The sequence below is a fragment of the Muntiacus reevesi genome, chromosome 6 (assembly GCF_963930625.1).
Source record: "Muntiacus reevesi chromosome 6, mMunRee1.1, whole genome shotgun sequence".
Classification (NCBI taxonomy): domain Eukaryota; kingdom Metazoa; phylum Chordata; class Mammalia; order Artiodactyla; family Cervidae; genus Muntiacus; species Muntiacus reevesi.
Window position 1 is genome coordinate 73,361,046 of NC_089254.1, and position 11,278 is coordinate 73,372,323.

At 43.4% G+C, this 11,278-nt stretch overlaps 1 protein-coding gene across 2 annotated transcripts in view; it reads right to left on the reverse strand.

Annotated features, from left to right (window-relative positions):
• Positions 1–10,433, reverse strand: part of BLVRA (biliverdin reductase A) — a 49,549-nt gene extending 39,116 nt beyond the window's left edge. The window contains exon 1 of one of the 2 annotated variants that reach the window (XM_065938745.1): positions 10,320–10,433. The gene's annotated coding sequence lies outside the window, so the exon portion shown is untranslated. Of the gene's footprint in view, positions 1–9,887; positions 9,986–10,319 lie in introns of those variants that run through there. The other variant, XM_065938746.1, reaches the window with a different exon arrangement.
• Positions 10,434–11,278: the final 845 nt, after the last annotated feature.

Below are 11,278 nucleotides of genomic sequence, written 5' to 3' on the forward strand. Positions count from 1 at the left end.
TTTGTATTTCAAGGGTTTAATATTTTAAGAATATTTAAAACATTTTAATATTTAAAAACTTAAAGGTTTTAAGTTTCTGACTTTTAGCATTATGTTTAGAAAGACTTACATATACATTTTTTCTTTTGGATTTTTAACTTCCCCCCCTTTATTTACATGTTTCGTTTTAATCAATCTAAGTAGTTTGGTATATGGCATAAGAGAACACTACTGTAATCTCCCCAGATAGGTAAATTGTTCTCATATCATTTATTCTCATAAGTTTATTTATTCTCATAGAGATTCATTCTTTCCCCAGTGGCTTATATTTAAATTCTTATGGATATGGTTATTCTTTCTTTCATATTATTGACCCCGATTTCCATACCTAATAATATATTATTTACAGGACTGTGGCTTTACAACATATTCTGCTTTCTGGTAGCTCAAGTTCTCCCATTAAATTGTTCCATATTCTTATCTATTCTTGCTCACTCAGACTTCTAGATTAAATTTAGAACAGCTTTGTCAAGTTAAGAAAAAAAATTCCACAGGAACTGTGCTTGTGATTGCATCAAATTGATAAATTAGCGTTAATCATTCAGCCTTCCCACCCAGAAATATATGGTATGCCTCTGTAGGAGAAGCCACTTAAAGAAAACAGAAAAAGAATCTCAAGTTAGTTTTGAATTACTGCATAACTACAAATGACAGTTCAGGCTGCAGTCGCTCACTAGAAAGTTAATGGAAAAAAGTCAACACTTTGGCATAAATAACCTGCTTAAAGCATTTTCAGGTAGGTAAGCCTCTCCTCAGATGTCCTGCAGCAGACAAGCTATCCTCTGGGAAATGGGGTTACAGATCTTCATACTAAGTGAAGTGAGTCAGAAAGAGAAAGACAAATACCATATGACATCACTTATATGTGGAGCCTAAAATATGACACAACATATGAACTTATCAATTAAACAGAAACAGACTCACAGACACAGAAAACAGACTTATGGTTGCCATGAGGGAGAGGGGGCAGGGAGAGATGGATTCGGAGTTTGGAATGAGCAGATGCAAGGTATTATATATAATGGATAAACAACAAGGTCCTACTGTATAGCACAGGGAACTATATTCAACATCCTGTGATAAACCATAAAGGAAAAGAATATGAAATAGAATGTATATGTATGTATAACTAAATTACTTTGCCATAGAGTAGAAATTAGCAAAATATTGTAAATCAACTATATTTCAAAAAAATAGATTTTTTAAAACAAAGGCCAGTTCGAGACCTGGCTTGGGTATCCACTAGTTGTGTGACTAAGGCCAGGGCACATGGTCTCTGAGCACCTTGAAAAAGGGGGGCAGATGAGTGTAAATGAACTTAGATGACCCCTAACACACTCTTTCAGTGCTGACATGCCATAAATTCTAACTCACTTCTATTTTTTGTTTCTTCTTTGGTTTAGCTTTCTTCATGTTTGGCTTGGTTACCTGGAGGTTATTAGCTTCTCTTGGGTTCACTTAGGGCTTCCCTTGTGGCTCAGCTGGTAAAGAATCCACTTGCAATGCAGGAGACCTGGGTTTGATCCCTGAGTTGGGAAGATCCCCTGGAGAAGGGGAAGGCTACTCCAGTATTCTGGCCTGGAGAATTCCATGGACTGTATAGTCCATGGGATCGCAAAGAGTCGGACACGACTCAGTAGGTTCACTTAGGGGCAGACAGACACAAGTAATGGAGGACAAGGCTCAGGTTATCAGATCTAGGGAAGCTGCTGCCCAGCTGTCCCGAGTCCCCGTCACCCAGCAGGTAAAGCATTCCTCAGCACTCTGTCTGAACATATGTCACTGTCCTTCCCCTCCCACTTGCTCCATGACCCTCCTATTACTCCTAGTGGCCATTTCAAAACCTTCTGCCTTTCACCGAGAGTGATCTTGATATTCAGTTCAGTTCAGTTCAGTCACTCAGTCAAGTCTGACTCTTTGCGACCCCATGGACTGCAGTACGCCAGGCCTCCTTGTCCATCGCCAACTCCCGGCGTTTACTCAAACTCATGTCCATTGAGTCAGTGATGCCATCCAGCCATCCCATCCTCTGTTGCCCCCTTCTCCTCCTGCCTTCAATCTTTCCCAGCATCAGTGTCTTTTCAAATGAGTCAGCTCTTCGCATCAGGTGGCCAAAGTATTGGAGTTTCAGCTTCAGCATCAGTCCTTCCAATAAATACTCAGGACTGATTTCCTTTAGGATGGACTGGTTGGATCTCCTTGCAGTCCAAGGGACTCTCAAGAGTCTTCTCCAAAACCACAGTTCAAAAGCGTCAATTCTTCGGCACTCAGCTTTCTTTATATTTATAGTCCAACTCTCACATCCATACATGACCACTGGAAAAACCATAGCTTTGACTAGACGGACCTTGATATAATAGGAAAGAAATGTTGTATCAGGAGTCAAAGCACTCTTACTAAGAATGAACAGCTGGTATCCTGTATTTAAACTTACAAGGGTGTGTCCATCCTTTAAAAGAGCAGCTTATTCACTCAAATAATTGCAAACAATACAATCTGAATGTAACTCAATTTTAAAGGTGGGTTGAGAGCAGGGTATTCCGGGGCCCATACATGCTGTTAGGCACTGATACCCAAGAAAAGTCCAGGTCAAAACCTTGGTCCCCTATTGCTGAGATTCTCAGATTTCAGATGAGAGAATTTAAGGCCCCCTTTCAAACTCTAAAGTATTAGGATGTGGTTTCTATGATGATAAAGAAGTAAACAGTTAAGCTATAAGAACAATCATTCTGTACAAGACATATAGAAAATATCAAACTGTTCAGGAACAAGCAAAGATATGTTTTAGTATACCAAACAACACAACTGAGTTGGAATATGGAAGATTAAAAAGCTTAAAGAAATCCTGCAATAAAGTTGACCAAGATGACGACATAGAAGGCTCCTGGCTCCCCTCCTGCTATGGATACACTGAGTATACAGCTGCAGTGGGAGCAGTCCCCTCTGAAAGAGACCCAGAAACTAGCTCAGTGACTCCTACACATCTGGTGAATAAGCAAATATTCACATCAAAACAGGTGAGAAAGGCAGAGTCAAATGACAAGGTCCTACTGTATAGCACAGGGAATTATATTCAATATCCTGTGATAAACCATAATGGAAAAGAACATATAAAAAAGGAATGTATATATATGCATGATTGAGTCACTTTGCTGTATAGCAGAAATGAACACAATTAACACAATATTGTAAACCAACAAAATTTCAATTTAAAAAAAGATCTTTACAATGAACACTACAAGATTCCCTGGCGGTCCAATGGTTAGGACTCTATGCTTTCACTGCCAATGGCCCAGATTTAATTCCTAGTCAGGGAACTAAGATCCCACAAGTCACATGGCATGGCCAGAAAAAAAAAGAAAAAAAAACTATAAGATATTAATGAAAAGAATGGAAAAAGACACCAAAAAATGAAAAAAGATATTCTGTGCTCATGGATTGAAAGAATTAAAATTATTTATGTCCATACTACCCAAAGTGATCTACAGATTCAATGCAATCCTTATTAAAACTCCAATGGTATTCTTCACAGAAATAGAAAAGCAACCCTAAATATAGTATGGAACCACCTAAGATCGGAAACTGTAAATCTCCTGGAAGAATACATAAGGGGTAAGTAAACTCCTTAACTTTGGTCTTGGCAATGATTTTTTGGATTTGATACCAAAAACAAAGACAACAAAAGCAAAAATAAACAAGTCAGACTACAGGAAACTAAACACCTTCTGCAGGGCAAAGGAGGCCATGGAATGGGAGAATATCTGCAAATCACATTATCTAATAAGGGGTCAATAACCAAAATATATGAGGAACTCCTACAACTCAATGGCAAAAAACCCCAAATGGGCCAATTTAAAATTGGGCAGAGAAACTTAATAAGCATTCTTCAAAAGACATACAAATGGTCAACAGGTGCACAAAAGGCTTTCAGCATTCAACATCATTGATCATCAGGGAAATCAAAAAGAGAAATTATCTTACTAGTTAGTTTGGCCATCATCAGAAAAGAGAGAATGAATACTGGTTAGGATGTAGAAAAAAGTGAAAGTCTATGTACTGTTAATGAGAATGTAAACTGGTACAGCCACTATGGAAAACAATATGGAGATTCCTCAAGAAATTAAGAATAGAACCACTGTATGATCCAGCAATCCCACTTCTGGGTATACATCTAAAGGAAACAAAATAACCAAATAATTATCTCAAAGAGATATATATGTACTCCCATGTTCACTGCAGCATTATTTACAATAGCTAAGACCCAGAAACAACCTAAGTGTAGACAGATGAAAGGATAAAATGTGATTCATATAGTCAGCCCTGCATACCTAAGGATGTGTAATGCACAGATAAGGAAACTGACTATCTTCATTGTATTGCACCATTTTATACAAGGGACTTGAGGACCCAAAGATTTTGGTATCCATAGGCGCTCCTGGAGCCAATGCCCTACAGATAGTGAGGGACAACTCTATATGGAATATTATTCAGCCTTAAAAAGGAAAGAAAATATTGTCATTTGTGACAACATAGGTGACTTCAGACAGCATTATGTTAAGTGAAATAAGCCAGGCAGAGAAAGACAACTAATGCATGGTATCACTTATATGTGGAATCTAAAAGAAATAACTCACAGAAAAATGGATTAGAAAACTGGTACCCAGTGTAGGGGAAATAGGGAGAGATAGGTTAAAAGGTACAAATTTTTAGGTACAACATGAATAAAGTCTGAGGATCTAATGTAAAACATAGTAACTACAGTTGATAGCGGTCATGTATGATTGAAATTTGCTAAGAGCAGAACCTAAATGTTCTCATCAAAACCAGTAAACGTGTACTAGTTTACTCTATGGAGAGAATACTTTCATAATGTTATCTGTATATCAAATCATCATCCTATATACACTTTAAGTATCTTAGAATGTTTTTGTCAATTAAACCTCAATAAAGCTGGAAAAAAAAATCCTGCCTTAGCTAAAACAACATGACTTGACATTACCACTTAAAAAAGCCAGAGGTCAAAAGCAGCAGTGGCTACAAGTGTATGTGTTTTCTTTTTCAAAAACATTTTTGCCTATCGCCATTTACTCCCACAGCAACCCTTAAGAAGTTACAGCCCTCAAACTTTCATTCTGCAGAGACAGGAAAACTTTAAATCACTTGCTGCTGGTGATTCTCCATCTGCCCTCCTCCTCCCCACTCAGGAACTGCTGACCTCCCTGTGTAGCGTCTCCTGGCCTGCTTCACCCTCCAGCTTCCACTTGACACTGGCCAGAGAAGGAGATCAGAGGAGCGGAAAGGTGTAACACAGAACAAACCTGACTCCCTGCTCAGTCACTCTGGATCTTACCTCTTTGCCAAACAATGTTGCCTCTAGCCTGAAATATGCAAGGCAGCACATTCTCAAGGCTCTGCCTCCCAGGCTTGTTCTTTCAAGACCTAACAGTTTTCATTTACATAAAGATAAAAAGTTGCACAACAGAGGACCACAATGGTCCTGTTGGAGGTGGACAGCAGACCTACAAGGACAGCTGCAAGAGCAAACATTTAACACATTCCCCTCCCTGGTCTGGTCCACACCAAGATTTCTGCAACAACCAGCTACAACCCTGCCCCCTTTGAAGCCTGAATTCTAACTCAGGGGTAAGATGGTTCCTTGGGACACTAGATTACCATCTTCTCTGTCTGCTGGGTTTCCAAAAAACGTCACTGTATTTTGCCCCAACACCTCGTCTCTCGATTGAGTAGCCAGTCATGCAGCTGAGCAGTACAGGGTTTGGATAAAAGGAGAGGCTGGTGAACTTATCCCCAGCATGTCCTGTCCCACCAGGCTGCTAATCTGGCAGTGGCTGACTTCTGCCAAGGCCCCCTGCGGCCCTGGAGGGCGAGCCCTCCTTGGGAGCTCCATCCCCACTCTCACCTCCAAGCTCTGGAACCACAGTCCCTTCCCTGCCCCTTCAGACCAGGGTGGGGATGGCACCCCACCAACCCTCTTACCTGGGTGCCTCATTGTCATTTGTTGGTTCTGCAAAACCTACCCCCTCTTCTATACCGGCCCTTCAAAAATGTCTTGCATTTTTGTGTTTTTTTCTTTTTTCCATTCTAACCAATATACTTGCCCACCAAAATCTCACTGTAAATGAATGGTACAGCCAGGACTAAACAGCTTCCTTGGCTTAAACTGCCTCTCTTTCTATCTTAGTCTTTCTCCTAAGCGCAAACTGGAATATGAACCTCTCTAGAGCATACCACAGAGAAGGCAATGGCACCCCACTCCAGTACTCTTGCCTGGAAAATCCCATGGACGGAGGAGCCTGGTAGGCTGCAGTCCATGGGGTCGCGAAGAGTCGGACACAACTGAGCGACTTCCCTTTCACTTTTCACTTTCATGCATTGGAGAAGGAAATGGCAACCCACTCCAGTGTTCTTGCCTGGAGAATCCCAGGGACAGGGGAGCCTGGTGGGCTTCTGTCTATGGGGTCGCACAGAGTCGGACGCGACTGCAGTGACTTAGCAGCAGCAGCAGCAGCAGAGCATACCATGAATAATATGGCAATTTCCATTAACCCAATGGTCTCAATCAACATTTCTGATTGTTAGAATTAGAAGGGAGGAGTGAGCCAGCATGCTGCTAACCACATTCTAACGCATGGACAGCCTCGCACAACAAAGAGTTCAGTTCAGTTGCTCAGTCCTGTCCGACTCTTTGCGACCCCATGAATCACAGCACACCAGGCCTCCCTGTCCATCACCGACTCCCGGAGTTTACTCAAACTCATGCCTATCGAGTCGGTGATGCCACCCAGCCATCTCATCCTGTCATCCCTTTCTCCTCCTGCCCTCAATCCCTCCCAGCATCAGGGTCTTTTCCAGTGAGTCAACTCTTCTCATGAGGTGGCCAAAGTATTGAAGTTTCAGCTTCAGCATCAGTCCTTCCAATGAACACCCAGGACTTATCTCCTTCAGGATTGTTATCCAGCCCCAAACATCAACAGTTCCGAGACTGATTACTCCTCCTGCAGAATGACCTGACCCACAGCTGTGACTTTCCTCCTCTCTGAAATGCTCTCTGATGCCTATACCCACTGCTCTTAAGCCAGGCCACTGGCAGAATTATGTTGAGTCCTGCCCCAGGCCACAGGTGTCTTGCACCAAGGCCTCAGAAGTGGAGCCCAGAACCCAGGTCACCTGCAAAGCTGATTGAGCCCCTTTGTAACTGTTGCCCAAAGCCCCTGATATCACTGACAAGCTTCCTGACTCCCAATTAGGCAAAGATGCCCACTCCTGTAAACACACTATAGTGCCCCAACCAATTACCTACTGCCAACCTTTCAGCAGGAATTTTCTTTTGTCTTGAGGTTAGAAAAATTGGCTATTAACTCATGAAAACTGTTCGCTTTCCCTGGTCTGTCAGGAGGTTGGCCCACTGTGCTCACATTATCTCTGCCCACATTATCTCTGCTCTTTGTTCTTAATAAACTTATTCCCTTCTGAAACGCTCTATGTCTGGAAATTCTTTTCCAACCTGTGCTCAGACTGACTCAACAAAGAATGGGGGAAGGATTAGCGAGATGGTGACCTTCTCAGACAGGGCCTGGTGCCCTGTCTTGGACCTCAGAGAGGTCCAAGAGTTAAGGTAAAAGTGACCTTTCCCCCTAGGCTAAATTTTCCTTTCTTGAAGGGAGCTGATACTTTGGGGCCTACCAAGGAAAATAAAATGACTACATGGGGCAAGTCTGGAAAAATACACATCAAAATATTAGTTGTTAATATGTCTCTGAGTGGTAGAATTTTTAATGATTTCTTTGTGGTTATGTATATATTTTAAATTTTGTGGGACTTCCCTGATGGTCCAGTGGTTAAGAATCCACCTTTCAATGCATGGGATGTAGGTTCGATCCCTGGTCAGGAAACAAGATTCCACATGCCACGTGGCAACTAAGCAATGAAGACCCAGTGCAGCCCAAAAAAGTTAATAAAATTTGCTATAAAGGTTAACATTTATATAATTATTTAAAACTCTAAAAAGAAGGTATTATGCCATATTCACTGACTCCATCCCTCCCAGTCCCAGTTCCTCAAGTGCACAGACTTTCACATGGCAATATATCAGGGTGCTTTAATAATGAAACCCAGAAAATTGTCTTTACAGTCAATTATAAGGAATGACTCTACCTCCTTCAAGGTCATTCATATTTGAGGAATAAATGAATGAATGAAGTATTCTTTACTTTCAAATGACATGTATTTATGCAACTGACCAAGGTTACTTCCCTAGAGGCAAATTTGAGACTCGGCACAAAGGCAATATAGACGTGCACTGTCCTATATGGTAGCCACTGTAGGCTAATTTGTTTCCGACGTGTCTCTCTGCAACCCCATGGACTAAAGCCCACCAAGTTCCTCTGTCCATAAGATTCCCCAGGCAAGAATACTGGAGTGGGTTGCCATTTCCTTCTCCAGGGGATCTTCCTGACTCAGGGATCAAACATGCATCTCCTGAGGCTCCTGCATTGCAGGCAGATTCTTTACTGCTTGAGCCATCAAGGAAGCCCCAAGGTAGCCATTCAGTTCAGTTCAGTTCAGTTCAGTCGCTCAGTCGTGTCCAACTCTTTGTGACCCCATAAATTGCAGGCCAGACCTCCCTGTCCATTACCAACTCCTGGAGTTTACTCAAACTCATGTCCATCGAGTCGGTGACGCCATCCAGCCATCTCATCCTCTGCCGTCCCCTTCTCCTCCTGCCCCCAACCCCTCCCAGCATCAGGGTCTTTTTCAATGAGTCAACTCTTCGCTAGACACACACTATTTTTTTAATTGAAGTATAGTAGATTTACAATGTGCCAATCTCTGCTATATAGCAAAGTGACTCAGTTACACACATATTAAATATTCTTTTTAAAACATTCTTTTCCATTACAGCTTATCCAGGAGATTGGATATAGTTACCTGTGCTATACATTAGGACCTTGCTGTTTATCCATTCTAAATGTACTATTTTGCATCTACCAACCCCAAACTCCCAGTCCATCCCTATCCCTTCCCTCTCTCCCCCCTGGCCACCACAAGACTGTCCTCTACATCTGTGAGTCTATTTCTGTTTTGTAGATAGGTTCATTTGTGCTATATTTTAGATTCCACATATTAGTCATATCATATGGTATTTCTCATCCTGACTTACTTAGTATGATAATCTCTAGTTGCATCTGTGTTTCCTTTTTTGTGGCTGAGTTAATACTCCACTGTTTATAAGTATCTCATCTTATTTATCCATCTGTCACTGGACATTTATGTTGTTTCCATGTTTGGCTGTTGTGAATAGTGCTGTTATGAACAGCCGGGTGCATGTTTCTTTTAGAATTATAGTTTTCTCGGGGTATAGGTCCAGGAGTGGGATGGCTGGATCCTTTGGTAATTTTTAGTTTTCTGAGGAACCTCCATACTGTTTAACAAACAGACATACACTATTTAAATGTAAATTAATTAAATATAGAACATATCCATTTTCACAGCAAGTTCACACTTTATTTTTTCCCCCTGGACTTAACTTTCTTATATTATCTTTGCTCCCATATCTGGTTACTTTTATTTTCCGCTGACTTGCTTCGTCTCTACATGATTTTGTTGCAAACCATCCTAGCCCCTTTGTGGGACAATTCAGGATATCAGTACTTTTAAATATTTGTGTCGAGAGAACCTTGTTGTTGCTGGGAGCTCAGCCTTAGTTTTTCTAGCGTGCACTTAAATCATGTAACTCTCAGAACAACGTCTGAAATGCTAAGAGTTTCCAGTTTCCAAAGAGGAAAGCGCAGTCAGGAGAGGCTAAGTGACCTGCGGAGGATACATACCAAGGAGCAGAAGCCCAGGCCGGCGGGTCCCTGCAGTCCCAGCCGGCCGAGTTCTCACCCCCGCTGGAGATGCCGAGCAGAGCCGCTCGCTCACCCTGCCGCCCCACTACGCCGCATCGCCCGAAACACTAGCTGAATACCTCTACATAAAAACCGAAACCATCACCATTTTACCAATGAAATAGGGATGAAATGTTCTTAATACTCGGCCTTTGTTTATTTGACTCGGGCCCTCCCCAAGGAGCCCGTAGCGATCGCCCGCCAGCCGAGTCTCGCTTGCGCCGGTTCCCCGCCGGTCGGGGCGAGGTGGGCGGCGCCGAGAGCTCGGGGCCGGAGGCCGGTCAGGCGCTGGGTCTCCCGCGCGCCTCGGTTTTCAAGCTCCTTCTGGAGGGTTTCAGAAAAGCTTGATCCCGATCCCCCCGCGCGCCTTACCTGCCGCTGGGCACAAAGCTGAAGCTCTCGGAGCCACCTCCCAGCTCCGAGCCACCACCCGCCCTACGAACCCCAGGAGCGCGGCTGGGATTGGCTGCCGAGTCGGAGGGAGGGGAGAGGCCCGCGGAGGAAGGAGGAGGAGAGCCCGGGCGGGGTGGGCAGTGTGTGGGGAAGGGGTCCCGCTTACGCCTCCTCCCGCGAGGGCGCAGCCCCAGCACTCTGCTAGATTAGCCGAGCCGCGGGACTGGCTGTGAACTTGTCCAGGCGGCAGTCTTCAGCCCAGCTCCTGCCCTGTCCCTTGCGCCTTGCTTGGCGGCGCCAGTGGGCCGAGGGCGTGCGTCCGCAGGGGAGCGGGGAGCCCTAGGCTCATGCTCCGGGCCCGCAGTGTCTGGGGCTGTGCACCGTGTACCCCATCTCTAGTGGGGGGCATCGGAGCCCCTTCCTCTGCCCCACTCCCTCCACGGGAACCCTCTGGATCCTTTTTGGGTTAGTAGCTCCGGCCCTGGTGGAACAACCAGGGGAGGCATTTTTTTTTTTTCCTCCTCTGCGTGTATGTTGAAATACCTGTAACATAAAATTTCCATCTTAACCATTTTTAAGTGTATACAGTTCAGTGGTATCAAATACATTTACTTAGTTGTGCAAAAACACCACTATCCATATCTATAACTGTTTTCATCTTGTGAAACTGACGCTCTAGACCCATAAAACAATGACTCCTTGGTTATTTCTTTCCCCCAAACCCTGGTAAACACCATTCTACTTTCTTTGTTTATGATTTTGACTGCTGTATCTCGTATGAAGAAAGCTGAGCCCGGAAGAATTGATGCTTTTGAACTGTGGTGTTGGAGAAGACTCTTGAGAGTTCCTTGGACTGCAAGGAGATCCAACCAGTCCATCCTAAAGGAGATCAGTCCTGGGTATTCATTGGTAGGACTGAATTTGAAGTTGAATACTTC